Below are 27,668 nucleotides of genomic sequence, written 5' to 3' on the forward strand. Positions count from 1 at the left end.
GTATGCCTGAAGAAAAGAACAATGGTCTCTGATAAAATGATCTAAACAAAATGTTATCAAAGCCAGATGCAATTTAATGTAGAAATTAAACAGAATAAAAGCAAAAAAGACAGTAAACAAATAAGTGGGTGTCAGTGACAAACGTGCTCAGAGCTCTTTTGTGTGTGATACATGTGTGATAAACGTGAGTATCAAAATATTAGAGATCTTGACAGTTTGGTAATTTTTAAAAAAATATGAACAGGTCTGGGGTCCTTGGGGAGAACCGGATATGACTAAAGACAGAGAGGAAAATTATTAAAAAAAAGATCCAGGAAAGGTTCACACATAGATAGCATGTGAGAAGGACTGGTGTCATGGACAATATGGACATGGAAACAGCTGCAGCACACACTATTGTCTGCACTTCCCCCTAAAAATAGCAACACTGATCACAAATAACAGGATTCTGCAGATTCTAATGACCCTGCCTCAGCTCTCTAGCAGCCTGTATACTTTCAGACACTGCCGGTATATTGTCCATTTCGTTACCCATCCATCCCTTTCTACTATTTTATGTGGGCATAATTGAGCAAACAAACAAAATGCCTATTTATACTGCATAAAACCAGCAATAATTGTTTTCCTCAGATATTGTAGCACTGGAGTGAGAAGATTATTATGACCAGCCCATAATACAATGGGATAATATTTTTTGGGATGCCCCATTTTAATTCCCTCAAGGGAGACTGTCACAAATAGGAGATAGAACTGTATGAAACACCCAAAAGCCAATGGTATCCAGAGGCTACCACTTGCTTACAGGATCAGAACTTAGCCTAGCCCTTTTCAGATTGCATAAACACATTCCAGTCATCCACTTCAGGCCCACCCAAAGGTGTGATCTCTCTGTCATGTGTAATTACTTTAACCAGACTTGGTTTTTTGTCATGATTTTGGGTACTTTTAGTACTTATTTCTTCATTATAAATGCAAAGTTGCAAGTACCAGCATGGAACTTTAAAAATAGGACTGGACAAGCTATTCACATCTAACAACTCTGTAAACAGTACTCAAACAAAGTTGTCTCGGTATCTGCATATATCCCAATAAAAAACACCACTTTTTAAAAATTGACTTAATAACAAGAGGAATCATCAAGTAAGGTTCCTATTCTAAAACATCTTGCAAAAGGAGGGCTTTGTATAATGTAGGAACATGCTCCTTTTTGTATGGTCACTCCCATTTACTTTGCTAGATGTTGTTGCTGTTTTTGACTCTGCACAGTGAGACATTGCTGTCCTGTCCTCAGTGTATGTATTCTGCCACAAAAAAACGTGCTAAATTGGTATACTACTGGGCACATTTGACTTACCTATATATGCATATTAAATGGTACAGAGTGTACCAAGGGCAAGTGAGTTGAATGTCAAAGAGGCCTGCAGCTTTCATTGTTCCACAACTAAAGTCACAATTCAAAACATAAGTGCACGACTGCCACCAATACCTTGGCTGAGCAGGATTCAACTGCAACTTCTACCTGTCAAAATAACCCCTTTTGACAAGGCAAAATCATTATTTTAAATATTAATGTGACCTCGGTGTATGCCTTAGATGCCTGTGAAGCAAAGTGAATAATATTTAAAAGTATGACATGTAAAAAGCTTAATGTTAAACATTTCCTTACAGTGACAATTCCCTAATAGCTATTTTGGCTGTAGCAGGGTTAGCTGTTACATAAAAAAGCATTGGGATACCTTATTAAAGTTAATAAAGTTATCTTGTCCTAGGACCCCGATAAAAAGATAATTCTTTGACTTTTTTCAAATATGTAATACAAATTCAATTAATTGGTAAAGTTGGATTTGTTACAAATATTTTACAAAAGGTATTTTTAAAAATGTACCTTTAATCTGCCCTCAGCTTCAAAAAGTAAATTTGCCTGAGCTTCTAACTGCCACTCAGGAATGAGTGGGGGGAAAATCTGACCTTCTCATGGCAGGATGGCCTGGGGGTCTGTGCCCAGCCCCTTGTGTATCTTCAAAGGATGACTATTCTGTCACTGCAGGTTTAACTCATAACTGAGCCTGCCCACTCTATTGTCCTTGTAGCCAGCCAGGCACCAATTCCACTGGGCAAGGATCTGCCCTCAAAACTGGTTTTGAGGGGCCACATGGTAGGGTTCCTCATTTCCTTGGCCACACCTCTAGGGTGGGTGCAGGAAATCTGTGCAAGTTAAGTAAGGTTCTGCCATGTTGTATTTAGGTAGAATGGGGCACCCTGGGAGTGTTTGCAGTAGGGCACACAGGAACTGCCTCAAACAAGTAAAGATACTGGTGGGGACTTTTTCCCTAAGGGGGGCAGGGCAGGAGTTCCCCCTACCCACAGGCTAGTGCCAGGCATAAATGTGGCAATCCCCGGGTAGTTTCTTAAGAACACTACTGGACCTGTGTAAAACAAAGGAAGAACTGCACATTCCGTTGTGACCTGTGACAACAACTTTAAGGGCTGGACCTGCTCCCACTTCTACCCAGGACAAAAATGTGGACTCCAAGGTCAGTTGGCTTACCTCCTCTCAATCTAGTGGGACCCAAAAGCAGCAAGAAGCCCATTTACTTGGAAAAAACGAGTTGACTTGCTCAAGCTGGACGTGTACAGAACCCTGCTAGTGGCTTCTATTGGAGTGAGCCGTGACTTCCAACTGCTGTTCCTGAGGTTTTGGAACACTTGGATCATGTCAGAGTGTACACTGCCTGCCTAACACTAAACCCTGGGACTTAGAAAAAATTTCAAGGCTTTTTGCTTGGAGACTAGGACACACCTGCCAAGTCAATCTGATGAAGGCGAGGTGCTGTTAGAATAAAGATTTAGGTTGCTCCCTCTCAGAGATCTTCTATAGGAGTAAATCTGTATCAGTGAAAAAATCAAGGAGAAATTATCACACCTCATGGAGCCTTGTTTGTCTACAGCTTCCAGCCTGGCCCTGCTGGAGGGATCCAAACTAAAAAAAACTAAGTATGAAGGTAGAAATCTTCACCGGGCAAAGATGTCAAAAGTATCCGGCTGGTGAATGGCCTTACTTGAGTGCAAATTTTTAATTTCTCCCACTCTGAGTTTTTCTGTCAAAAGTAAACAACTTCACTGGGACCTTGTCCAACAGCTACCTGACCTTGTGGAGTCCATCTCAGCCAAAGCCTACTGCTACCCCCGGAAGAGGATTTTGGACTAATACTAAACAGATATTAAGTCAGAAAGTAAAACTTCCATGACAAATCTGGTCTCTATCTGATCTGTGCTCCATCGTGCTCAGTCCTAATTACTGCCTTGGTGCCAGTCAAGAGCAACCAGCTGACCCCATTGGCCCTTAATGCTATTTGACTCTATTTTCATTTAAAACTTTAAAAATTCATATCTCTGTTTCGCCAAATTGGACATTCATTATTTTGGTGTCATGTGGTTCAATAAAACGTGCCTGCCTTTATAATTTGGACTAGATTTTTGTGTGTGTTGTTTTCAACTTTTTATCTGTTTTGGTACTTCTAGATACTTTACACATGTTCTTTTGATAAGCCTGCCTGTTTTGTGGCACAACTACTGGGGGTTGGGCTCAGGTTTATAATACTGAAACCTTTACTGGACCTAAAAAGGACAGTGACATTATTGCTTGTGGTGGTTTACCATCCGCCCAACTAACAATTCACTTTCTCACAAAGTACAACTCAAAACTCCTGCCTCGTGGCCATGCAGGACGCCTCACAAAGGGAGTAGAGGATGATATGCACATATTACCATTAAAAGGACAGTGACACTAGATTCGTTTATTATAACTGGCAATATTGTTTGTTCCACACCATAGCAAGGGTTCGCCACGTTTACGGCTTGCTTTTACCACAACGGGGCGTTCTGAGACTTTGGTTCACTTCAAGTGAAACAATGACGTTCAAACTTGAAAACAACAATTTGTAAAGGGGAAGTCTAGGAGTGTAAAAATGGTGTCCTCGTAACATGAAGTCATGAGGTGGCACTAATTTTGTGCACAGATTACTAACTTGGGCGAATTTTGTAGAATGAAGTTAATAAATAAATGTTCTCCAAGCATGCTATTTCGTACACATTGTGCACTTCTCCATCGGAAACATTGGTTACCCGTCCGAGGTGAAATGCTATTTTCAAATCTGTATGAGGATTCTTTGGTATCGATGCATAATCATTTCATAACATATTCGAGATACACTATAAAACAAGTTAGATGTATCGCAGTATAAAAGACTTGCATAACTTATTAGCTAAGAGTGAACATAATTTTTGAAAAACAAGTTGTAAAGAAATAAATGAAAATGCAGTTGCTGAGTTAAAAAAAAAAAAGTGTCCGTTTTTCAGACACGTTTACGTCACGATTCTTTCAGTCGTAAGTTTCTATACCAACAAAAGAGTGCTAAACATTGGCAAAACGAATTGTGTTTCCCTTTTCCTTCTTTTTCCAAGGAAAAGTATAATTAAGTGTTCGGTGTTTACCACTACTTTTTAGAAGTCCCCGTTTGCCACAGAAACAGACACACACAAAATAGATTCCAATTATCCTTTGCTCCTCAAGATGTTTTTTTCTGTGCAGGATTGCTCACACTTCAGCAGCCTTGCCAGCAAGCATCAAAGCCCGTTCCAAAGCCACAACCTTGCTGGAAACAGATTGAGCGGTAACTGTTGCCTTGGGCGGGTTAGAGGTAGAGACTAGTGCTTGCCACTTGCCAGAATTCTTCTCAAACAGATTTAATTTGAGGGGAACGCCGAAATCGAGCCTCCTGCAAACATACGTGCATCTGGCCAAACGTGATAAGCAGACACCGGGGTCAGAACCTGCGGAAGGGGTCAGAGGTGGACGAAGGGGGGGGGGGGGGGTGGTCGTAAGCCCAGGAGGTCCCAGGTGGAGTCTTGGTGGCGGACAGGCAGCAGCAGCGCGAGGACGCTGGGAAGTAAAGAAACTCAAGGCAGCTGCGTTGCCCTTTTCCCTGCACTTCACTTTCAAATGTCTGAGCAACCAGTTTGCTCCTGGAAACATGTTAATTGCCAACGGAGCTCATTAAGGCATGCACATGCAAAACACAGAGAAAAAGATTAAATGGACAAAAGCGCAATAATGAACTGTCAGCAATCGAGTAGTTCTACAGGCATAGGATCACTCGAGAACGAGGCATTTAGAGGCCACAAAGGATTGTCTGGGCTACGAAGAATGGGCGACCTAGACTTTTGTTTAGTCAACACAATTGATTACAAATGAGAGATTAACAGGATAGCTTCAGATTTTTTTGAAGGGGGTAGAAAAGAAAAGTCCAATTAAGTCCACCGAATGTTAACTACATTGCTTTCCATGCTTCGCCCAAAGGAAATTCTCATTAAACCATCCCTGGCGATCCTTTTGGAAAGTAATTTGTCTCCCTGATGGAGCAGAGAAAGGGAGTCATGGAAGAGAGAGCGTTAGTTCTTGGCACACTGAGCTCCGGAGACACACTGGAGAGAGCCAAGGGGAAGTTAATGAGCATCTGACAAGCGGCTTGGATCTGGTCCTGGAGAACTGCGATGAAAAGATGGAATTGGCCAACAACTATTCTTTTTTGTCAAACATGAAAAGGCCAATCAGAAACAGTGCTGCTCAAAGCTTGTTGAAAGTATATTGCACAATAAAAGAAAACAATGGGCAGGCAACTGTGTGTACCATGGTAAGAATTAGGGAAAGGGGTGTGAATGCGCTGGCATGGTCATATTTCTCTACAGAATATGGTGCAGGACATTGTGTGCTTAACTAATCCCCGTCAAATGATAAATAACAGGCTTCGTTTTCCAAGATTCGGTATGAGATCCCCGCTCCTCTTTCATCTCATACAAAACGTGACACCCTCAGATCTGAGCCAGTGTTTGGAGTGAAAGTAACACCAGCCGGGCTAAGCTGCCAAGGCAAAATTCTCACAAGGGCCGCAACGGCTGCAATTAGTGGCACATCCTCATGGTGTGGCATAGCCCTACCCACACCAGCCCCCGAACAAGGGGACACTTGCCATGGAGCCCTTTGCGGCATCGATTTCAGATTTCATGGAAAGGTGGCACAGGTGGTAGGTCTTCAAGTTAAGTGACTCAACAGAGGAGTAATGCGGTACTATACGCAAACACCTATTTATAGCTGAAGGATTTGGCCAGCACTTCTACAATTTAGTTAAATGACTACCTCTACCTGTACAACCACTCACCCGAAGGTAAAATACAATTTATTAATGCAGTAAGTGCAAACCGAATACAATTTAATTGAAAGGGTGCCCTTTCTTTTGATTGAGCTAGAAAACAATATTGTTTGTCCAGATAAATGAAAAACATTGTTTAAACGGATGTAAAAACATATCACAATCACAAATGTGATTTCAGGTTCCTGATATTCATTAGGAAAACCTCTTCTCGGGAATGTTATGGCTATAGGAAGAATTAAAACATCGACAATTGCCTAGTTATGGTTATAATCATGAGTTAAACCCTAGTACCAGCAAGATACGCTTCCCTGCATTGTAGATGGACTTGCTACTTACTGTTCCATTGGTGACAGTGGCCCTTGCTAGCTAAGTCCAGAGTTTGAAATTCTTAGATTTAATCATAACATTGTTTAGTAGAAATTCTGTCACTGAATAGCAGAGTTTTACAATGACACACCCATGCCAGATTCGATGTAGCTTTATTTCTACAACTTTGAAACATTGCACATTTATCAACTGCAATTTTCTAAAACAAATTATAGATGTTTTCATCCCTCTGGGATGTGTCCATGTCCTCTTTGCTATTTTTCAACCATGCATCTCCAGTGTAGACTTTTTTGAGGTCTTCTGAGTCATTGGGGCTTATGCATTTTTCAAAAGCTGGAGGCTAAAAAGAATTCTGAAAAAAAGCTATTCACCTTCAGCGGGTAATGAGTTTCCTAAATAGCTCGAGGGCCAGGGACATCAAGAATATTTCACTGTTCACACAGATGCCTAATAATTTTACATAAAAATACAGCAAAATATTGTAAAGAATAGCAGAAAATTTGGAAACGCACACGGAACATTTTTTGCTTGACTACTTGCGTGTTTTTCCCAAATAATAATGAATTGAGGGAAAAGGTTCTTTAAATATTGTAACTGCTAACTTATTAAATACATGTCAGCATAACAATGCATTTAAATTGAACAGTTTAGTAGGCCGAAACCCTCAAATGAAAACAAAAGTCTTACACTTCAAACATATAACCACATGCAAAAGTAAATAATAATAGTTATTCTATATTTAAAAGAAGAATACGTTTTAATCTTGGCTGGCAAGCTTGAGCATACAACCGTAGCCACCTGGGAATCTGTGTGCTTAGCGCAATATTTGTCAACAGAAATCATAAAAAAGACCTAATTTTGTTTAATATATCATGCGGCCCACGCTGATAATAACTACTTTCTATGCCAATTGCATGCCACAACCTCTATAACCTGTTGAGTTTTACCTTACCGGTTGAAAGTTGTTCTTACGAGTGCGGTCATTTCTTCGGTGAAATGAATCTTATGTGCATTGTCTAAAATATTAATTTGGATACCGAATTTGAAGCTGAACAGTTGGAGATGTGCTAAACCTATCACAAAACACATTCCCTTTTGTATAATTATATGCATATTATGCTATGTTGTGAAATGTTCACTATGTAATGTTTAATCAGAAAATAAAAAGATTCAAAATGAAATCATACAAAAGACCCAAGTTGAAATATTAGCTAATCTTTACCAAAAGACAAACGTGACAAGCTAGGGAGCCGGCAACCATTCCTTTCCCATTCAGAAATGGAGGCTACACCTTTAAACAAGCATTACCAAAGCCATTCAGCCGTGGGGTTTAAATAGTTGAGTTACTGACTTTGGCAATGCTGGTGTTTCCTGGCATATGAAAACATGCCTCAAAACGCATACCAATGCATGCCTAGCAATCTTGCGATGGGTTTTGCATCAGTGCACTTTCTAAGTCTCTGTACCAAAACATAGCAGGATGGCTGCAATGTATCATGACACATGTGACCTACGCTTCATGATGCATGAGTACGCATGTGGCATGAAGCAACTGGATTTTTTTACTTTAGTTTATTTTGAAAGAACATAAATTAAGGAATTAATTGCCTGTCAAACCTTCCAAGAATAATTTAATAAAAAAATGCTACTGGGAGGAGTGTGCAATGGTAGAGTTGCCTGGGAATGATGATTTTGAAGAAACTAACTAAGTAAAATGGAGGGGTGGAGAGGGGCAAGCAAAGTAATGTATGAGCTTGAGCTATGTGAAGGGCAACCAACACAAGGGGTAGAGATGAAGAAAACACATGCACACCTAAGGAGCAGTGGAAGGATCAAACTCATCAAACCAGAACGTGAAACCGAAATTTCCCTGAGCAGAATGAACACAAGATTAGGTACAAAAGCTATCAAAGCAGAAGCAGAGAAGTGCAACAGCAAATTAAGCCATCTAATTATGAGCGATGGGCTGACCCAATACATATATAGGTTTAGCCAACAGATTGGTAACAGCTGTCTACAGCTGAGACCTAAAAATGATCTCATGAAGTCCAGAACTAGACACATCAAGAGCACGACAATGACTGGAGCCTGTGCTCTTCCTCATATGAACAGTCTCTGAGACGTCAGTGCAACTTTTAGTCCCAGGGGTCCTTCCCTGCTCTGGATATAAAACTTAATCTTCAACTATGGAGGAATTAATATTAATGTAAACTTCTTTAAGTATTAGGGACTAAAACAGAACCTTCATACATGAAATCCTCAACTCTTGATGGTGTGATCATTGCTGTAATTACTAACCCCATTCCCCAGCTTTGACCTTATTTAATTCCACGTAACTACAACAAAGTTGCAACTCAGAAAATGGGCATTTATCCTTTTAATAGAGAGAATTTCATAAACTGCTATTCCCCTAGATGCCTATGTGAACTCTTACATTATTGACAGGAAATACAAGATTAACATTTTGTCCTTATGCAAGGGCATTGTTTCCAATAAAAAAACAAGCATTGGTAATACAATGGGTCTCACGTTTGCTCGAGTTAAGCTGTTAACGCTGTAAATCCATAACTGGACTTGTCTTGCCAATTAAATTAAAAATGAAAAGTAAAAGAATTGACATAAGTGAGCCGATTCAAAGCACCACGGCCCCCATGAGCATGAGCGCAAAGGAGAGATACAAAAGGAAAAAGAAGGTTGCTCGCAGTCAAACGTATCAGCAAACGTGCAATTATCCATTAACAGGGTTAATGTCCTAGGCGGTAACCAAACCGCCCTTAGAAAGAACAAACTTAAAGCATTTACAAATGATAACAAAGGATTTTTGAAAGGCAGGCCCACAAACAAGTGATAGTGATGGGCGTGCAGTGGGTGTTGTTAAAAGCCCACAGTTAGATTACAACAGATCAGCGCGCTTGCACGCTCGACCTAATTATGCTTTGTAATACTGACATTTAAATTATGCTGATTCTCAAAATTGTTCATAGTGGAAGCTAATCATTTCAGCTAGGATAGTTTGAGAAATTGCAGGCTTAGGAGGGTGTGAGCCTTTCTCAAGCAACAACCACAATCCTCATAAGGGTGAACCACTAAAGTCGCTAATTAACCTGTGTTTAACCCTCTAGTAGGTTGGAACAAAAGCAGTCAGACTTAACCTTGAGGCAATGTATAAAGTATTTATACAGCAGACAAACAGTAATAAAATGAAAACACAGCACAAGAAAACCCCCACACGAACATAGAAAAATAGAGTAAATTTTTATATATTATTTGGCACCAAAAGGAAAAAATCCAATCCGTAGAACAGTAGTTATGAATTTTTAAAAATTAAAGTGAAAACTAGTGCTTAAAAGAAAAAAGTTCCAACCGTGGACATCTAGTCGTACAAGGCTGGGACAAAGTTGAACGTTTTGCCCGACAACGATGGAGTGTGGTTCAGATACACAAAGTGGATTGGGCCTGGTCTCTGCTTATCTTCAGACGTAGAAGACATTTTGAGGAAAAAAGTCTAAGAAGGTATAGTTCAGCGGGATAAGGAAGCTTGTGGTGTCTGAGCAGGAGGGGGCATCGTTGGGGAGCCAGTTGCCAAAGTCGCGGTGAAGATTCCTTCATTCACACTTTGGGCCTGATTTAGAGTTTGGCGGATGGGCTACTCTATCACAAACGTGACAGATATCCCATCCGGTGTATTATGATTCCCGTAATATATAATGGGATTGTATTACGGCAGACAGGATATCTGTCACCTTTGTGATGGAGTAACCCCATCCACCAAAATCCAAACCAGGCCCTTAATCTCTTTTTTTGAAGTACAAAATGTCCAGCAGTAATAAGCTACAGTCTATAGTCAACAAGGGTTCCACAAGGCTGAATACTCTATCTGCAAGGAGCCGCTCAACAGAATTTGCTGCTGTGGAGAAGAATGTAGCAGGAGCTGTTGCAAAGTAAGGCTGACTAGTGAAGCACTTGGCTGGATCGAAGAGCAGGTAGATCCTGGTCTTTTCTTAGTTGTCAGAGCACTGTTTGACCAAAAATGTTCTAAGGTTTTGGATTTACGCTAAGTGGGCACCAATGCAGAGGCACCACTTGGAGGGTCAAGACTCACTCAGGCACGGTCCAAGTGCAGGTTCAAGATGGTTGTAGCCTTTTCTGTCCCTGAGGCTCTGATCAGGAGGCCAGCCAAATAGCCCTGGGAGTCACTTCTGGAAATCCTGGGTTCAAGGAGAAGAGTTGGGCTCAAGCAGCAGGGCGGGCCTCTGGGGCTCAGAATGGATGTCTTGCAGCAGAGTATCCCTTCTGGGTCAACAATACAGTCCCTCTTAAGTATACAGCAGGCCAAAGCAGCAGTCAGAGCTCTGAGAGTCCTTCCACATATTCAGAGGTAAACTGAAGAGTGGGGCCTCCATTTTATCCCTGGTGCCTACTTTGAAGGGGGAGAAACCCCTGGAGGCTCCTCCACACAGAAGAGTGTCCTGTCTCCAGCCTGCCCTGCCCTGGCTCCGGCCGGGCTCCAGGCACAAAAGGCTAGGGTGAAGTTCATTGTGTTTGAGCAGGGTACAGCCTCTTGATGTGTAAATGGGGCTGTGCACAGTTCAGCCCCCTATCCTGCCAGTGACGACCCATTAATGCACACCTAGGGCCATGTTTATGGCCTGGTGTGCGTCACTCTTGCACCACGCAATGTGGTGCAAGAGCGACACAAACCTTAAGTCAGATTTATGAAGCCATGCAAGGCCACCTTGCATGGCCCTGTGTTGCTTCATAAATCTCAAGTAATATATCGCCGCGCAAATCACTGCATTACATTACTTTGCTTTAGGGAGGCATTTGCATGGGTGTGCATTAGAGCTTGTGTCAGTGCATGGTGTAGGATCTGGTAGGGAGCTACGTTTTTCAGCAGCTCTACATTGGTAACAGAAATCCAAGCTTTTACACAATTTACTCTCATTTTATTTGGCACCTTCATTTTCATGCAATGAAAAGGCAAAAACATCTATGGAGTTGGAATGCATTATACCTTTTTTAACAGCCACAACAATGTCCGCAGACCTTGACAAAAACGTCTGAAACATCAGTATTCTACCCAAAGTTTCAATTTCCCAAGACATGCAAGCTCAAGTGTGTCTGTAAAATAATACTTAAATGAGGGTGCCTACTTTTAAAGTAGTTCAAACAGATTCAATAAAATACATGGAATTTGTTCAAAGGTTTGCACCTCCTGAAGAGATTGCAGAAAATCTGGATCTTTCACATGAAGTGCAGAAATCTGTTCAAAAAGCCTCACAATTCAGCCCCCGCATCTTTGGTTCTAGTCTGTCTCCAACATTCTAAAAGAGCTAAGACCTATGTCATGAACGATGGTGGTTGCAAGATGCAGGGTTCAAACAGTAAAAAGCTCTGGTTATACCTGCCAACATGCTTTTTGTGCTGCTAACACCACACAAGCTTAAACTCTCACTTTTACTCCTCCTCAGCACCAAATAGGATGTTGCTAGTGCAAGTGCTAGGAAAACACCAAGGGATAGGGCTTCCTAATCCTTGTTCTGCCACCAGCACCTGAACAGCCCCCATACTAGCTGTACAAAGTCTTGTGATCAATGATAGCAGCTACAGAATGAGATGAGAGCATCAATTATTGTCTGTTTCTGGCACTTAAATGCTATGATACAATACTTTATATGTAACATTTGAGACCAGGGTCACATTATCAAGTGTATCAAGTGGCAAGTCAGAGATATCAGTTGTTACCAGTGATGATCTCTAAATGACACTCGTCTAATTGTGCAAAGGATGGGCAGTGGGATGCTGGATACCTACAATTTACACAGTAATACTTCCTTCTATAATTCTCCTCTTATTTATTTAGTGCTGGAAGAAGACAAGGAGTAGATGACAGGGTAGAAAGGGGGGCAAACTGTCTCCTTTTTGGAATAAAACAAGTTAAAATCTCTGATCAGTTCTTTTATGGTCCTTCCAGCATTTAATATTCTCATATTTGAACCCCTTATTTCGAGTTTTAGTTATTTAAATGCACTTGAATATAGGAACAAATTGGAGGGTTGTGGAAGCAGAACTCTGTACCCAATAGTTAGGACACCCCAAAATTCAGATCACCCTAAAAGGTATCCTAGGCAGTTCTGCCTCAGTTTGATCTTGTGTACAAAAGGCAACCACCCCAAAATTAATTTAGCAGAGTAGACAAATAAATCATTGGGACCACTCAATATTTGAGTTTTAGATCAGAGGAAAGTTAAAGAGTTTTATTATAAAATCCTCAAAATCAAGTAGTACAGAATAAATGCCATACAGGCTCAAATGCAGACTTAGATAGAGAAGTTAAAATAAGTACTAATTCTAAATCACACGTAAGAATCAAAAACCAGAAAAGAAACAGACAGCATCCCTAAAAGTAAGGAAAGTATCTAAAATCTTCAAAATTCAGGTGTTCTCATACAAAATTCTTGCATAATAAATGACTAAAACTGCAAACTCGTGGCATGATTTCAAGTAACAACTCTTCCAATAAATCAGAATAGTTTATATCACTACTTAAGTTCATTAGCACTATCCCAATTTTGAGAAAGCATCCAGCATTTTCATGTATTTGCAATCCCAAGAAGTTTAAATTAATGTGAAATATTCAGACAATAAACCTTAATACTCATAAATAAAACTAGGCTTAACAACTGAACTACAGTGGAAGGGCCCTGGAAAAACGATACCGTTAGGAACACTAGAAAGTTAATTCAGAGTACAACAGGAATATTACATCAACTTCTCTTCATTCTGCAGAGCTGTGGGCAGAGAAGATGCACTTGGGGGAGCAGAAAGGAAGGGTTGAATACAGGAGTGAAAACATCATCAGAACAGCATCTATTTATCCATGGTGGAGAGTCACGTAAAAATGTGGCACAAATAAATCATGAAAATAAACACACATCTATAAGTCCTAATAAACTTGTTTCAACTGCAATCATATTAATTCAGCATTTGAGTATTGGATCTCAGCTACAAATCATTATTCACTATTATTATTTTTCCATGAAAATATAATACCAGAAAACCTCTAATATAGCTCCCCAATTATTTTATAATCACTGAACACAATAATAAAACGCTATTACTCAGATAATCGTTTAGTCAACATCACAATCTGCTTCTTTCTGGAATTACCCTCTATGATTTTTAGCTGGTTGTAGACAACCCTTTCTTTTCATCAAAAAATTATTACCTCTATTTCCACATATTTGGTTCATATACTCAGAACATTTTAGCAAAAGAAAGAACAATTACACAAACCCGTTTAAATATTACAGGTGTTAGAATTAGTTTCAGTGTTCCTCCACCCACATTATTTATCCACTCACCAACCTCACTAAAAACCTTCCCTAACTCATTGAATGAGGGACCTACAGCTCCCCATAAAATGGGTTTGTCAAAGGATTTAAGTACATGCAAAGTGTTTGTAATATTAACAATATTAGAATTAATAATCCTGCTGTTATTAGGTAAATAGGTACAACACCTCCTTGCCTTTACTACATTGCAGTATCTAGTGCCAATCTATTCTGTGGAACCATAGCCACCATTTCTATATTTACCTTTTTCAAGGTTGTGTCTACTGCAAGCTTAGCTACTAAAGTGGACAAACATCAAATCGTCACAGCATTAATTGCAAAACCTATAGAAGGAATCATAGCCACTAATATATCTAAAACTACTTTCCCAAAACTCAGATTCTCTATTCTCATATCAATTGCATCATCCATTTCATCCACATGATAAACTCTAGGAAACATTATACCAAGATAACAAGAGGCAACCCAATTATGCGGAAAATTACATAAGCACTCTTGCCGAATCACCTCCCCACGTGTAATAATTCCCACTCGCCTCATAACTTTCTTCACACACACCTTCTCCTACTAATTCAGCCTTACCATTTTTCAGAGGTCGCCGTCACACCATACACAACTCACCCTTTTTTCCTGCTCCATTCTCAACCTAAGATGTATTCTTGATACTAAATTCTTCGTCTTCCTTCATGTTTTTCATCAGAGCCTTTTCTTCTCTACAATTGCTTACAATCTTTATTCTTCTCTCAATATATTCCCTTATAAATTCATTTTTTTATCTACTCAAACCATATAAATAGTCCCAATTATTAATTTTAGTTTCATGCTTGGTTTGGACTACTACTCTATAAAATTTACTATACTTAGCATTCTTCTTATCTTCTTCTATAGGTAAATCCCTTAAGACATGTTGAACTTTATTAGATAGAGAGGGAAAATCATCATTATTAAATATAGTAACATGCACATTACAGGACAATTAATAAGATAATGGAACATATATATATATATATATATATATATATATATATATATATATATATTTATATATGTGTTGAACCCTCACCAGCAGAATTAGTAAGAAAAATACACACAAGGCATTTCTTAGTTTTCATAATGTTTGTATACTCTTTCTAACCAAAATTCTCTCAATGCTCTAACATGTTATATTTTAATGTATCTCTAACTTTATTCAACATTAGCAGAAATGTGTACTATCATATAGAGTAGGCACACCAACAGTCCACCTAAAACTAATAATAGTATTACTATGTTTACTATCCCTACAATTTTACAACATTTGCTGTACTCCATCTTCCAATTGAGACAAAAAGCATTGTAAGGCTCGAAAAATAAAAACAACAATTTCTTTTACACAATAATAAGCTTCTTCTTTTCTTCTTAACTCATTAAAACACCAATCAAAACAAAAGTTCAAAAACAATCTTCTTCTTTAAGATTTTCAATCGTTAATTTCAGCTCACTCTCTAATCCGTTAACATTATCTTTCACTTCAACTTTGTCTTGACATTCTCTTTGTTATTTCAAGGTGGCTCTTCTTCTTTTGTCTCTACGTCACTCAAAATCAGTTACAAACATAAACTGACAAGGATTCACATTGTAACTGTTTAATTCTGTTTACTCTTCTTCTGAAACTGTAGCTAAAAATACCTATTGAGGTGAAGTGTACTTTTTGTTCGGAACTCTCCTTCTTGTATGTCTTTTGGTAACAGACGATTCACTTACTCTAGTTCCGGAGTCTAATAATCTTTTAGACTTTGTAGCCTTTCTGGTTCATAGAGCACCCTAGCAATATCTTCTGCAGCTTTTCTTTGTTCACCAACTGTCTTTGTCAAGTTATCTTTCAATGGACTTTGACTTCAACTTGAACTTCAATCAACCTTTTCTACCTGGCTCTACAAACGTATTTCTCCCTCCGGGTGTTCTTGTGACTTTGATTATCAGCTGACCTCTTTCATTGATTGGATCTAGGACTAATCCTGCTTGCTTTCACTTACTCTTTTGACCTTTACACTGTAACAACCCTTCACTCTGATCTTTGCTTTGAAACTGGACTTCAGATGTTTCAGGTTCATTTTCAGAGCTTTCACTGACCCGAAACTTCATGAAATCTTTCACTATGTTGTTTCCTTCATCAGTTTAAACACTTTCACCACCTCTGGATCTACTCTGTGAACATCAGCTTAATCTTGCACTTCTCTTTGACCTCAACATTGCAGATCAGCTGCTGATTCAGTGGCTGTTTCTACCATCTCTTCATCTTTTACTGCTTATACCTTCTTCATGTGAGCAGAGTGGATCCACTGTGATACTCCGCCACACTTCACCACAGAGTTAGTCATCATTATCACCTTGTAGAGTCATAGGGCAATGCCAATTCTCCTCCAAACAATTCTTCCTAACATGTGTTGGATCACTACCCAGACTCCTTCACTCAAACGTTTGTAGGGAATGTCCTTATTCTCTTCCCATATTCACCTGGTGAGAGTTTGCTTTCAACACATCAGCCAGACCTTTGCAGTAATCTAACACAATGTCATCAGTTATTGAAAATAATTTGGTTGAAGGAGTTTAAGCAGGTCTCATTGCCCTTACATTGATCACCTCATAAGGTGATAAACCAATCTTTCTGTCAGTAGTACCTCTCATGCTCATCAAAACAAGAGGAAGTGTGTGTCCGGCCATTTAAAGAAAGTTGAAGAACAGACTTTAGCTATTTTATTCTTTAGAGCTCAATTTTCTCTCTCTACTACACTTGAGAACTGTGGATGATAACTACAGTGAAATCACTAGTTGATTTGGACTGCTGTACTGATTGCAAAACTTCATTATTAAAATGGGAGCCACAATCAGTCTCAAAAGAAGCTGGGAGGCCAAAATGAGGTATGAAGTCCCTCAACAACAATTTGGTAAGTGTAAGGCTATCTGATCTCTGGGTGGGATGTGCTTCGGCCCAATTAGAACACAAGCAGACAGTGACTAAGATGTACATCAAACCATTGCAAACCACCATCTGAACAAAGTTTGCCAGGAGTCTTGTAAATAGGCCTACTGGTTTGTCAATATGATTCATCACTGCTAAGGTCTTCTTTCCTTGATTATTTCTTAGATAAACCAAACACCTGACACATATACCCTAAACGCAGTTTCCGAATCCTGTATTTTTCCAATATTTTCTAATTATACATATCATGCTGCTCCTATCCACATGGATTTGGGTAGGTAGGTATTTAACCATTGGATTCAACATTGTATCTGAAATGTTATACTTATTTTCAGCAGTGACATACGAATCCTGGTAAATGTTCTTGTAACCCAACTTTTCCCATTTCCCCTTCTCATGATCTGAGCCTTCCTCCAGCAAGTCTCTCAATTCATTCAAAGAAGTTTGGAATTAACTAATATAGAAACAATTCACATTTTCTGCATTGGTATAGTGCTTATTCTTGATTCGTCAGTCTCATTGTCTTGCGCAGTTGTCACATCTTGCAAAGCACAATTTTAGGAAATTGGTTTACTGGTTGATGGGAGAGAAACGCTACTGAAACAGCAACCACAACCTCCGTCAGGGTAAAACACAAGCAAACCTCAAATTCACCTGTGCTTAAGTCTCTGGTATCTAGACGCAACGCGATTAGGCTTAAATTAGAGCAATGAGTAAAGTATTTATGCAGCACTTTAAACAATAATAATGGAACACCACAAGACAAGAAAAATCCCAAACCAATTTAGGAAAATAAGTAAACTTAGATAAATGTTTTGATACCAAAATGACAAACATCCAATCAGTAGAACCACAGTTAATATTTTTTTAAAGTTTAAGGTAAAATACAGTGCCTAAAAGATCATAGGTCCAACCACGAACATCTAGTTGTGTGAAACGGGGTCAAAGTAAAATATATAGCCCACTACAATGGAGCACAAGCTGAATACAAAAAGTGATCTGGCCCTGTCGGCACTTACCTTCAGACATATAAAAAAATATTTTGTGAGAAGGTAAAGTTTCAGTGGGGAGTGGCGCAGGTGGTGTCCGAGGAGGAGGAGCATTGTCAGGGAGCCGCTGAATGAAGTCGCAATCAAGATTTCTACATTCAGACATAGGGCCTGATTACCACTTTGGCGAAGGGAATTACTCCTTCACAAACATGACAGATATCCCATCCTCCGTATTACACGTTCCATAGGATGTAATGGAACTTGTAATATGGCGGGAAGAATATCAGTCACGATTATGATGGAGTAATCTCCTTTGCCAAGGTCGTAATCAGTTTCTTTTTTGGAAGTCAAAAATCTCCATAGAGACAAGGCTCTAGCCAACAAGACCTCTATAAGGCCAAATACCCCTTGGGTGAAGGACAGCTGAAAAGGATTTGCTGCTGCAGAGAAGATCATAGCAGGTGATACCGTAAAGTCATGCTGACCGGTGATGCACCTTGGTCAGGTAGGCAAGCAGGTTCGTTCCTGTCTTTCCTCGGTTCTCAGAGTAGTTTTTAGCCAAAAATGTTCTAAGTCCCAAGTTTTGGATTTTGGCTATCTGGGCACATTTAGCATCACCAGCAAGGTTCCAGGACTGGAGGGGCACCACTTGGGGTCAGAACTTAGCTAGGGTCCAGATGCAGTTTCCAAGATGGTTGGAGCCTTTGCTGAAGCTCTAACCAGAAAGCTAACCACTAACCTTGGAGTCACTCTGGTAGTCCTGGAATCAAGTGATGAAACAGTGCTCAAGCAGTAGCCACTGAGGTTCAGGGCAGGCTTTAAGCAGCAAAAGAGTCGTTCCAGGTGCAGCAAAGCAGTAATGTGGAGTTCACATGAGGCCACAGAAGCAGACAGACCCCTTAGAGTTGTTCTGAAGATCCAGAAAGTGAACTGAAGGGGGGATCTGGGGGCCCTATTTTTAAGAAATTTCACAAAATAAAATGATGGGTAGACTGTTGAAACTTTTCAAACCCTCACCCCCAGTCACAGATCTGAGTTTAATCCATCGTTATTTTGCGTGCCACGTTACCCCAATTTGGACCCAGCTATATGCCAATCAGCCTTGACCCTGCTCCCAATGGGAGCAGTCCAGCCCGAACTGCCAAGCCAGGTTTCCCTGGACAGGATTCAAGCATCCTGGGACCGGTTTCAGGGTATCACCCTTCATCAGCCAGGCTAGCTTGAATCCATTGGCATAGCAAGCAAGGGACCCACATCTGGGCACACACTAGCCACTTAGGGCGCACAAAGCAATATCACAAAGTAAAAAGATGGACGGAGAGTTGAAACTTTTCAAACACTCACCCTCTGTCACAGATCTGGGTTTAATCCATTGTTCTTTTGCTAACCATGCCACCCCAGTTTGTCCTAGCCATATGCAAATCAGTCTTGACCCTGTTCCCCATGGAAACAGTCCAGCCCGAACTGCCAGGCCAGGTCCTCCCTCGACCAGAAAAAAACATTCTAGGACCGGTTTCAGGGTACCCTTCATCAGCCAGGCTAGTTTGAATCCAGTGGCACAGTGAGCAAGGGACCCACGTCCGTCATCCTTTTGTGTTGCCAAAGTGGCCCTATTTTTATGTCTGGTGCCTTCTTTGAAGTAGGAGAGGTTTTTTGAGAATTCCCTTTGAAGTGCTTAACGTTTCTGACTCCTCTGACCTGCCTCCAAGCTGGCAGCATGTACAGTGCAGGGGTGACAAGTACTTTGTGTGAAGGCAGAGCACAGCCTATTCCATTGAAAGTGACGCTGTGCCCAACTCTGCCCCTCATCCTGCCAGTTGATGACCTATCCAAGCACACCTAATGACTCTATAGTGTGGCTGTGACTGTCTAGGAGGAACAAAAAAAGTCCAACTGCTAACTACTCCCAGTCATGTAACACAGGACCAGGCTGCAGGCCACCAAATAATTAGGGCTGAAAATGCCAACTTTTTAAAAACGCATTTTCAAAATTGTAACTTAAAATCTGACTTCACCATTAAAGAATATTTTCACTTACAATTTCCCAGACACCAAAAATAGAATGCCTACATGTTCCCAATCAAAAGTTAGCACTTATTCCGAAGTTCTGTAGTCCTAAAATGCAGTCTTATTACCTTAGTTAGAACCGTATAATACAACTGAATGTTATCCCATGTGAGAGCTAGGCCTCCCAGTAGTGAAAAATGAAATTAGACGTTCTTCACCACTAGGACATGTAAAACCTAAAGGTACATGTCCAACAGTGTAATCACAATGTGTCCTGTCCTATGGGCTATGTAGGGCTTACATTGGGGCTGGCCTATATGCAGTAAAAGAGGACGTTAGGGTTTAGCAGGTATGATATATTGCTTGGTGGAATTGGCAGTTTAAAACTGCATTCAGGCAGCAATGTCAGGGTAGGGCATGTTTTAAGTGAAAACAACAAGTGATGGACGGAATGCTGAACATTGTCAAACACTCACCCCCAGTCATAGATCTGGGTTTAATCCATCGTTCTTTTGCTCACCATGCCACCCCAGTTTGGACCCAGCCATATGCAAATCCAGACCGAACTGACAAGCCAGGTCCTCACTGGACCGGAAACAAGCATCCTGCAACCGGTTTTGGGGTTTCACCCCTCATCAGCCCAGGCTAGCTTGAATCCAGTGGCATGGGAAGCACGGGACCCACGTCTGGGCATACCCTTCCCACTTAGGGCAACAAAGCAAAAACAACAAGTGATGGACGGAATGCTGAACATTGTCAAACACTCACCCCCAGTCATAGATCTGGGTTTAATCCATCGTTCTTTTGCTCACCATGCCACCCCAGTTTGGACCCATCCATATGCAAATCAATCTTGACCCTGTTCCTCATGGGAACAGTCCAGACCGAACTGACAAGCCAGGTCCTCACTGGACCGGAAACAAGCATCCTGCGACCGGTTTCGGGGTTTCACCCCTCATCAGCCAGGCTAGCTTGAATCCAGTGGCATGGGAAGCACGGGACCCACGTCTGGGCATACCCTTCCCACTTAGGGCGACAAAGCAAAAACAACAAGTGATGGACGGAATGCTGAACATTGTCAAACACTCACCCCCAGTCATAGATCTGGGTTTAATCCATCGTTCTTTTGCTCACCATGCCACCCCAGTTTGGACCCAGCCATATGCAAATCAATCTTGACCCTGTTCCTCATGGGAACAGTCCAGACCGAACTGACAAGCCAGGTCCTCACTGGACCGGAAACAAGCATCCTGCGACCGGTTTCGGGGTTTCACCCCTCATCAGCCAGGCTAGCTTGAATCCAGTGGCATGGGAAGCACGGGACCCACGTCTGGGCATACCCTTCCCACTTAGGGCGACAAAGCAAAAACAACAAGTGATGGACGGAATGCTGAACATTGTCAAACACTCACCCCCAGTCATAGATCTGGGTTTAATCCATCGTTCTTTTGCTCACCATGCCACCCCAGTAAGTGGCTACATAGGTGGGTAGTGCAATAGGTGCTGCAGGTCCACTGGTAGCCCTTAATATACAATCCCAGGGTATATGGCATACAATCTACAAGGGAATTGTAAGTAAATTAAATATGACAATCAGGTGTAAGCCACGTTTACCATGTTTAAGGGAGAGAGCACACACACTTTAGCACTGGTTAGCAGTGCTGAGGTGCAAAGAGTCCTAGAGCAAACAAAAACGATTTTCAGCAACAGGTGGAGAATAACAGCAGAAAGTGTGAGGGTGAACCTACATAGAGGGCATAGTCCAGCAACAGTATTTTTGCAATTTGATCAGTATACTTGTTGCCAAGTGTAGCTGAATGCTTTTTAGCCTTATAGGCAATACACTTGACACCACAATTTATGTGGGCTGTTGTGTTGCTTTCAAAGATGTCATAAAGCTCCTCGGTGACCACAGTTGACCAAAGTCATTGACCACTCCAAAACCATAGTGGCTATCTGTATAAATTGTCACACTCAAAAATTCTTAAAGCAACAAGCTCCTACCAATGCAACACATTCTGCCACTTATGCCGAAGTTACATTTGGCAGAAAAGAAGCTTCCAAAGTTTCAGAGATGGAAGATACTGCATAAGCAGTTCTCAGTGCTCTGTATTTGTGTCTTAAACAAGAACCATCAACAAATAGTGTTAGATCAGTCATTTCTACAGGAATTTGTCTAATGCCTGTCTTGGTTTGGTATACAATTCAGTGACTTCAGTGCAGCTGTGCTCATAATCAGTTTCATCATTCTTATCAATTTCTCTGTCTTCACAACTTCTGTCTGAAATAAGAAGCAGTGTTCCTGGGTTCAAAGTTGTACATTTCCTAATAGATATGTTTTCAGCTGCATGTATAACTGCTCATAAGATGTGAACCTGATATTTGTCATATCCTATGTTCTCGTTCTTGTCAACAGAATCTCCACAGAGTGAAGGGCATGTACAGTTAAGGTATAACCCATCACTATTTGTTCAATGGCAACAAAAGCATCTGCAAATATTTCAAACATCCTGGAAGACGTACAGCTACAGGATCCAATACAGCTGATCGATATACTATGGATCTTATTAACCCTCCATTCTTTTGGGTAAGGATCAATAATGCTCATCCACTCCTTTTGGGCAAAACAAGAAAACAGGTAGATTACAGCCTGGCATTCCAAGTCCTGGTACATGACAAAGACTCTCGCTAATCTCTGAAACCTTCAAAACATTCTTTGTCAAATATCATTGGATTCTGTATATCAGTGTGGGTCAGCCTCACTAAAGTCTCTGCAATCAAGGAATAGTTTGGAATCCACTGACAATAGTAGCCAACAAATCCTAGGAACATCTGAAACTCCATCTGGGAGATTGCTTGTCTCATTTTCAAAATAGCAGACTCAAGTTCTTTTGAGACTTTGCTCACATGTTTTTAATATGGTGTCCAAGATAAATCACTTACTTTTTTACAGTACTGCATTTTAGTTAGAGAGACCATATGCCCACAGTAAACCAAATGGTTTAACAAGGCCACTGTATCAAGACTACAGTTCTCTTTTGTGTTAGATGCTCCTAAGAGATCATCAATATTCTCCATTAAGATTGAGTCACAAGGCAACCTTGAACTTTCTAGATCTTTCTTCAGGATTCGACTAAAAACTGAAGGACTTTCAGTATGGGATCTGACACCACAAGAGAACCTTATTCAAAATTTGAAATAAGTATTGACTCTCCTCATGTAGAGTAATTGAGAAGACTACTTATCAATTCCATAAGTCAATGGCTGTACACATAAAGAAATCTGAAACAAAATCACTGCCAGATTTGGTACCACAGGAAAGCATGAGTCAACAATTCTAATCTTGTGCTGATCCTGAACTATGCCCCACTTACCACTCACTTTTTAAATTATCATCACAGGAGAGTTACAAGGACTACAACTTACCTCCCAGAAGATTCCTTGCTCAGTTATTTTTCAATCACTGGCTTCATTCCCTCTTCTGCTTCTTTTGAAAGCTTGTACTGTTGAGTTCTAGAGGATATTGCATCTGGCCTCCCTTTTTTTAGTTGGCTCCATTTCTTTTCCAGTAAAATCTCATATCTCATCTTTGACAGCATGTCTTAAAACCAGACCCAGGTCCTTTCCTGTTAACCTGGGAACAACTAAACTCTACAGTGTTGTGAATTTATTTTGAACATTTCATTTTGACTTTCAATGGCAACACCATATGGGCTACAATAAATCATGCAATTCATTTTGCGAAGCAAATCCCCTCACAGCACATTCACAGGACTTGAACGACACAAAATGAACTGGTGTTGACACATTTTAACTGAGACATCTGCTGTAACCTGATTAACAATTGGTTTATTACTAATACCTGCAGCCTGTACGTCTCTTCCAGAGAGGGGTAGGCTTGGAACTTCTATAGAATGAACTGTAGAAAAGGTATATAATCATATGGGGGACAGGGAGATTAAATGGTCTAGTGTACAGTACCCCTAGTGATAATATTGATACATATCAAGAACTCTTCGGGAATGCGGCCCTGGGGTAGGTCTTCAGCTGCAGACTGTTCCTTAAAATATACAACGACAGCCTATTGGCATGCTTTTTTCCCCATGGATTCCCATCCCTAATTGAGGATGGCTTCCTTCTGCTTCATCTTTTAGAGATGTAATTTGTTTGAGTAAGTTAACTCATATCTGTTTTGTTTCGATTTGGTTTTTTTCACATAAAGGTCTACACTAAATCTAGTTTCTATTTTTAGCTCTTGCGAAGTTCTTTTCTATGTGGTCCTGATGAAGCACCATCTGATACAGCAGGACTTTTTTGAGGCACGAAACATGTTGACCTTTTTTTAGTGGTTGAAGTAAGTTCCTTCCGCTACTATTAAGGTGGAGTGTGGGAACATTATTTCCTTTTTACTCCACAGTGTTTTTAATCTTGACCGGGACCCCGCTATGATCAATAAAGCAGGTTTTGGAGGTTCCCAAACAAATTTTAACCCTTTCTCTCTCCTGCTTTTTGTTCCTTGATCTTTGCCGGTAGGGTTAAATGTATTCCTGTGTGTTCTTTACCATGGCACATACTACCAATTAAGATCTCTGGCAAAGAGCACCCCTGTGGGGCCCGTCAGAGATTGCAGCACCAGTATTACGAGCAGCGAGCCCTATTATGAAGCATGACATCTGATAAGATGTGTGAGGGCTCTTGCTTCTATTAATAGAATCACCTGTTGGTCTCTTTATGTCTTTTTTGGAGCAGTGTACTCTTGTTTGTTTCTGTAGAAAAGGTAGCCACCATGTCAATAAAAAAATTAAATGGGTTGACCATTGAATTCTCTGTCAATATATGGGTCACTTTGGTCCACCTCCAGGACTGCTCCAGGTAGGCAATCCTCCTCCCCCTCAAGCACTGTCATTGTGAATTACTTCCTGCTGAATTATTATTAAAAATTAATAGATTCTGCTGGTACGTTATGCATTTTATTTCTGATAATTTGCTGCATTACTGATTCTGCACACCCTGCTCAGAATTTGAGTCTGGTAGAAATTGGTTCACTGGTTGACTAGGGTGTGAACCCTGATCAAGCAGCAACCACAATCTAGTCAGGGTAACACACAAGCAAACCTCAAATTAAGTGTGCTCAACCTCGTGGTAGCTTGGTACAGAGCAGTCAAGCTTAACTTAGAGGCAATGTGTAAAGTATTTGTGCAACACTTCAAACAGTAAAACAGTAACAACACCATACAAAAAGTATCCCGCACCAGGTTAGAACTTATGACTTAATTTAATGAACAAAACAAGACCAAAACAATAAAAAAACAATCAGTAGAACTGGATTTATGAATTTTTAAAGACAAAACGCCAGTAAACTGCCAACCGGAAATACGTGGTTGTGCTGGACTAGGTCAAAGTTAAAAGTTCATGCTAACCACGATGGAAAGCAGGTCAGACACAGTTCCAGATTAGTCCTGCTGAAGGTTTATCTTCTCAAGTTTCGTGCCAAGAGTCCAGTTCACATGGGAAAAGATCACCCCAAGCAAGGAGAGTGTCGCTGGCAGTGGTCACCATGGTTGGGTATTGCTGACACAGCCCATGAGGGTGAATAATACTTCTTGTGCGTAGAGAGGGACTTAAGACTGTTCAAGCTGATTTTTGGTGTGAGTGGTGTGATTCCGGTGTGAACAGGTCAGTTCGCAGTCGCAAAGAGCCCAAAAGCCTGAATTTAGGATCTCAAGAGTCACACCAAGGGTCCAGAACATGAGATGCGCTAATTAGGGGTCAGGAACCCACTGAAGATAGGCCATGGGGCTGTTGGGTAGCTTGGTATATCCCTGAAACTCAAATCAGTTGGCCAGCAGACTAGCCATTTGAGCCACTCTGTGGTCCTGTGTTCAAGATAGGCTGAAGGTCCAGTTCTTCCTCCCCATGGAAAAGGGCATCGGGTAGCAGGTCAGCGCAGCAAGGCAGCAGCTCCTTTAGAGTATCAGTCCAGCAAAGTGGCAGTCCGTTCTGCAGCACAGCAGCCCTTCCACAGGTGTTCTTGAAGTACATGGAATTACCTATTTCCCCTGTCCAGACTCCAAGTTGACTGAACTGACAATGCAGGGATTTTAAGTTTGTGTGGAGACAGGACACAGCTAATTCAGGTCTAAGTGAGGCTTGGCCCAGCTCTTCACTCCCATCCTGCCAGTGATGGCCCATCCAGACACACCTAAGCTCCCGTTGTGTGTGGCTGTCTAGGGGGACTATACAAAGCCAATCTGCCAATTACATCGGGTCATGTGACCAGATACAGGCTGCAGACACCAAATGTCTGAGGCAAGTAAATGCCAGCATTCTAAAAGGGGCATTTTCAGAATAGTAATTTAAAATCCTACTTCACCATAAGTTAGGATTTTAAATTTGGATTCCAGAGACACCAAACATGAATCAGTTATCTCTTTCCATTTTGAAATTTCACTTATAAAATGTAATAAGGCAACTCAAATGCTGTCCTATGGGAGAGATAGCCCTTGCAGTAGTGAAAAATGAATTTAAGAGGTTATCACTACCAGGACATGTAAAACTTAAGAGTACTTGTCCTACCTTTTAAATACACTGCACCCTGCCCTCTCTGTTGCCCAGGGCCTCCTTTAGGAGTGATATATATATATATTTAAAAAAAGAAGGTTTGGTCCTGGCAAAATGTTTATTTTGGCAGACAGAAATGGCAGTTGAAAACTGCACACACAGGCTCTGCATGAGGCTTGTTTATAGGGCTACTTATCTGGATGGCACAATGAGTGCCGCAGGCCCAATAGTAGCATTTAATTTACAGGCCTTGGGCACATATCTTACACTTTACTAAGGAATTATGAGCAAATTAATTATACCAATTGGGTATAAGCCAATATTACCATGTTTTGAACAGAGAGCACAAGCACTTTAACACTGGTTAGGAGTACTAAAGTGAGCAGAGTCCTAAGGCCCACAAAAACAAACTCAGCAAAAAAATAGGATTAGGAAGGCAAAACGTCTAGGGATGACACTGTTGAGAAGGCCATGTCCAACAAAGATAATTGTGACCATCATATTCTTCTGTATTTGGGAAACAACCTCTCTATCTGAATTCTGTTTTGATTCTGGCGATACTCTGGTTACCAGTACCCTGTCCTCCTGCAGAAGTGACACACAGCGTCTCTTTTCAGCATTTTAGCATTTCCATTCATCCCACCATGGTTCATCATCTTTGTTACAATTTGTATACCTTTTATTTGATTCATCCCATTCATTCTACAATGAACATAATTCAGATTTGAACCCACCTGATTTTGTGATCTTCTCTCAAACTGCTTCATCCGAGAAATCATATACTTCTCCTTAATGATTTTGTTTCACATCAAAGTATTGACTACTGTATATATAATCTTCCTCTGCTAACTCAATAAACTCTGCTCTATATGGTTACTAAACCCTGGCCTCAAACCCATTACATAGCAGAAATTAAACCATTTACATCATCTTATTTGGGAACATCAACTCTGCTGTGTTTCTTGAAAATAAGCACAAGTCTCTCGTAAAATGCATGCACTGATTCTTGCAACTCTCATGAAGTTCTTAACATTTATACCCAATTTATATCCTTTTCAGGCATTCTCTTCTTTAAACCTATGTGTACTTTTTAGCTACTTCCTCCAGCTGGTCCCTCAGCCAGCCAGGCAGGCAACCACTGCTCTATACTCAGCCCTCAAATCACTGAGGACTGCAATCTCAAATAATGAATTCAAATCATGCACAATGCCCCTGATAGGTTTATTAACCTGTACACTTCCTTATCCCACTC

This window comes from Pleurodeles waltl, chromosome 9, assembly GCF_031143425.1.
Source record: "Pleurodeles waltl isolate 20211129_DDA chromosome 9, aPleWal1.hap1.20221129, whole genome shotgun sequence".
Taxonomy (NCBI): Eukaryota; Metazoa; Chordata; class Amphibia; order Caudata; family Salamandridae; genus Pleurodeles; species Pleurodeles waltl.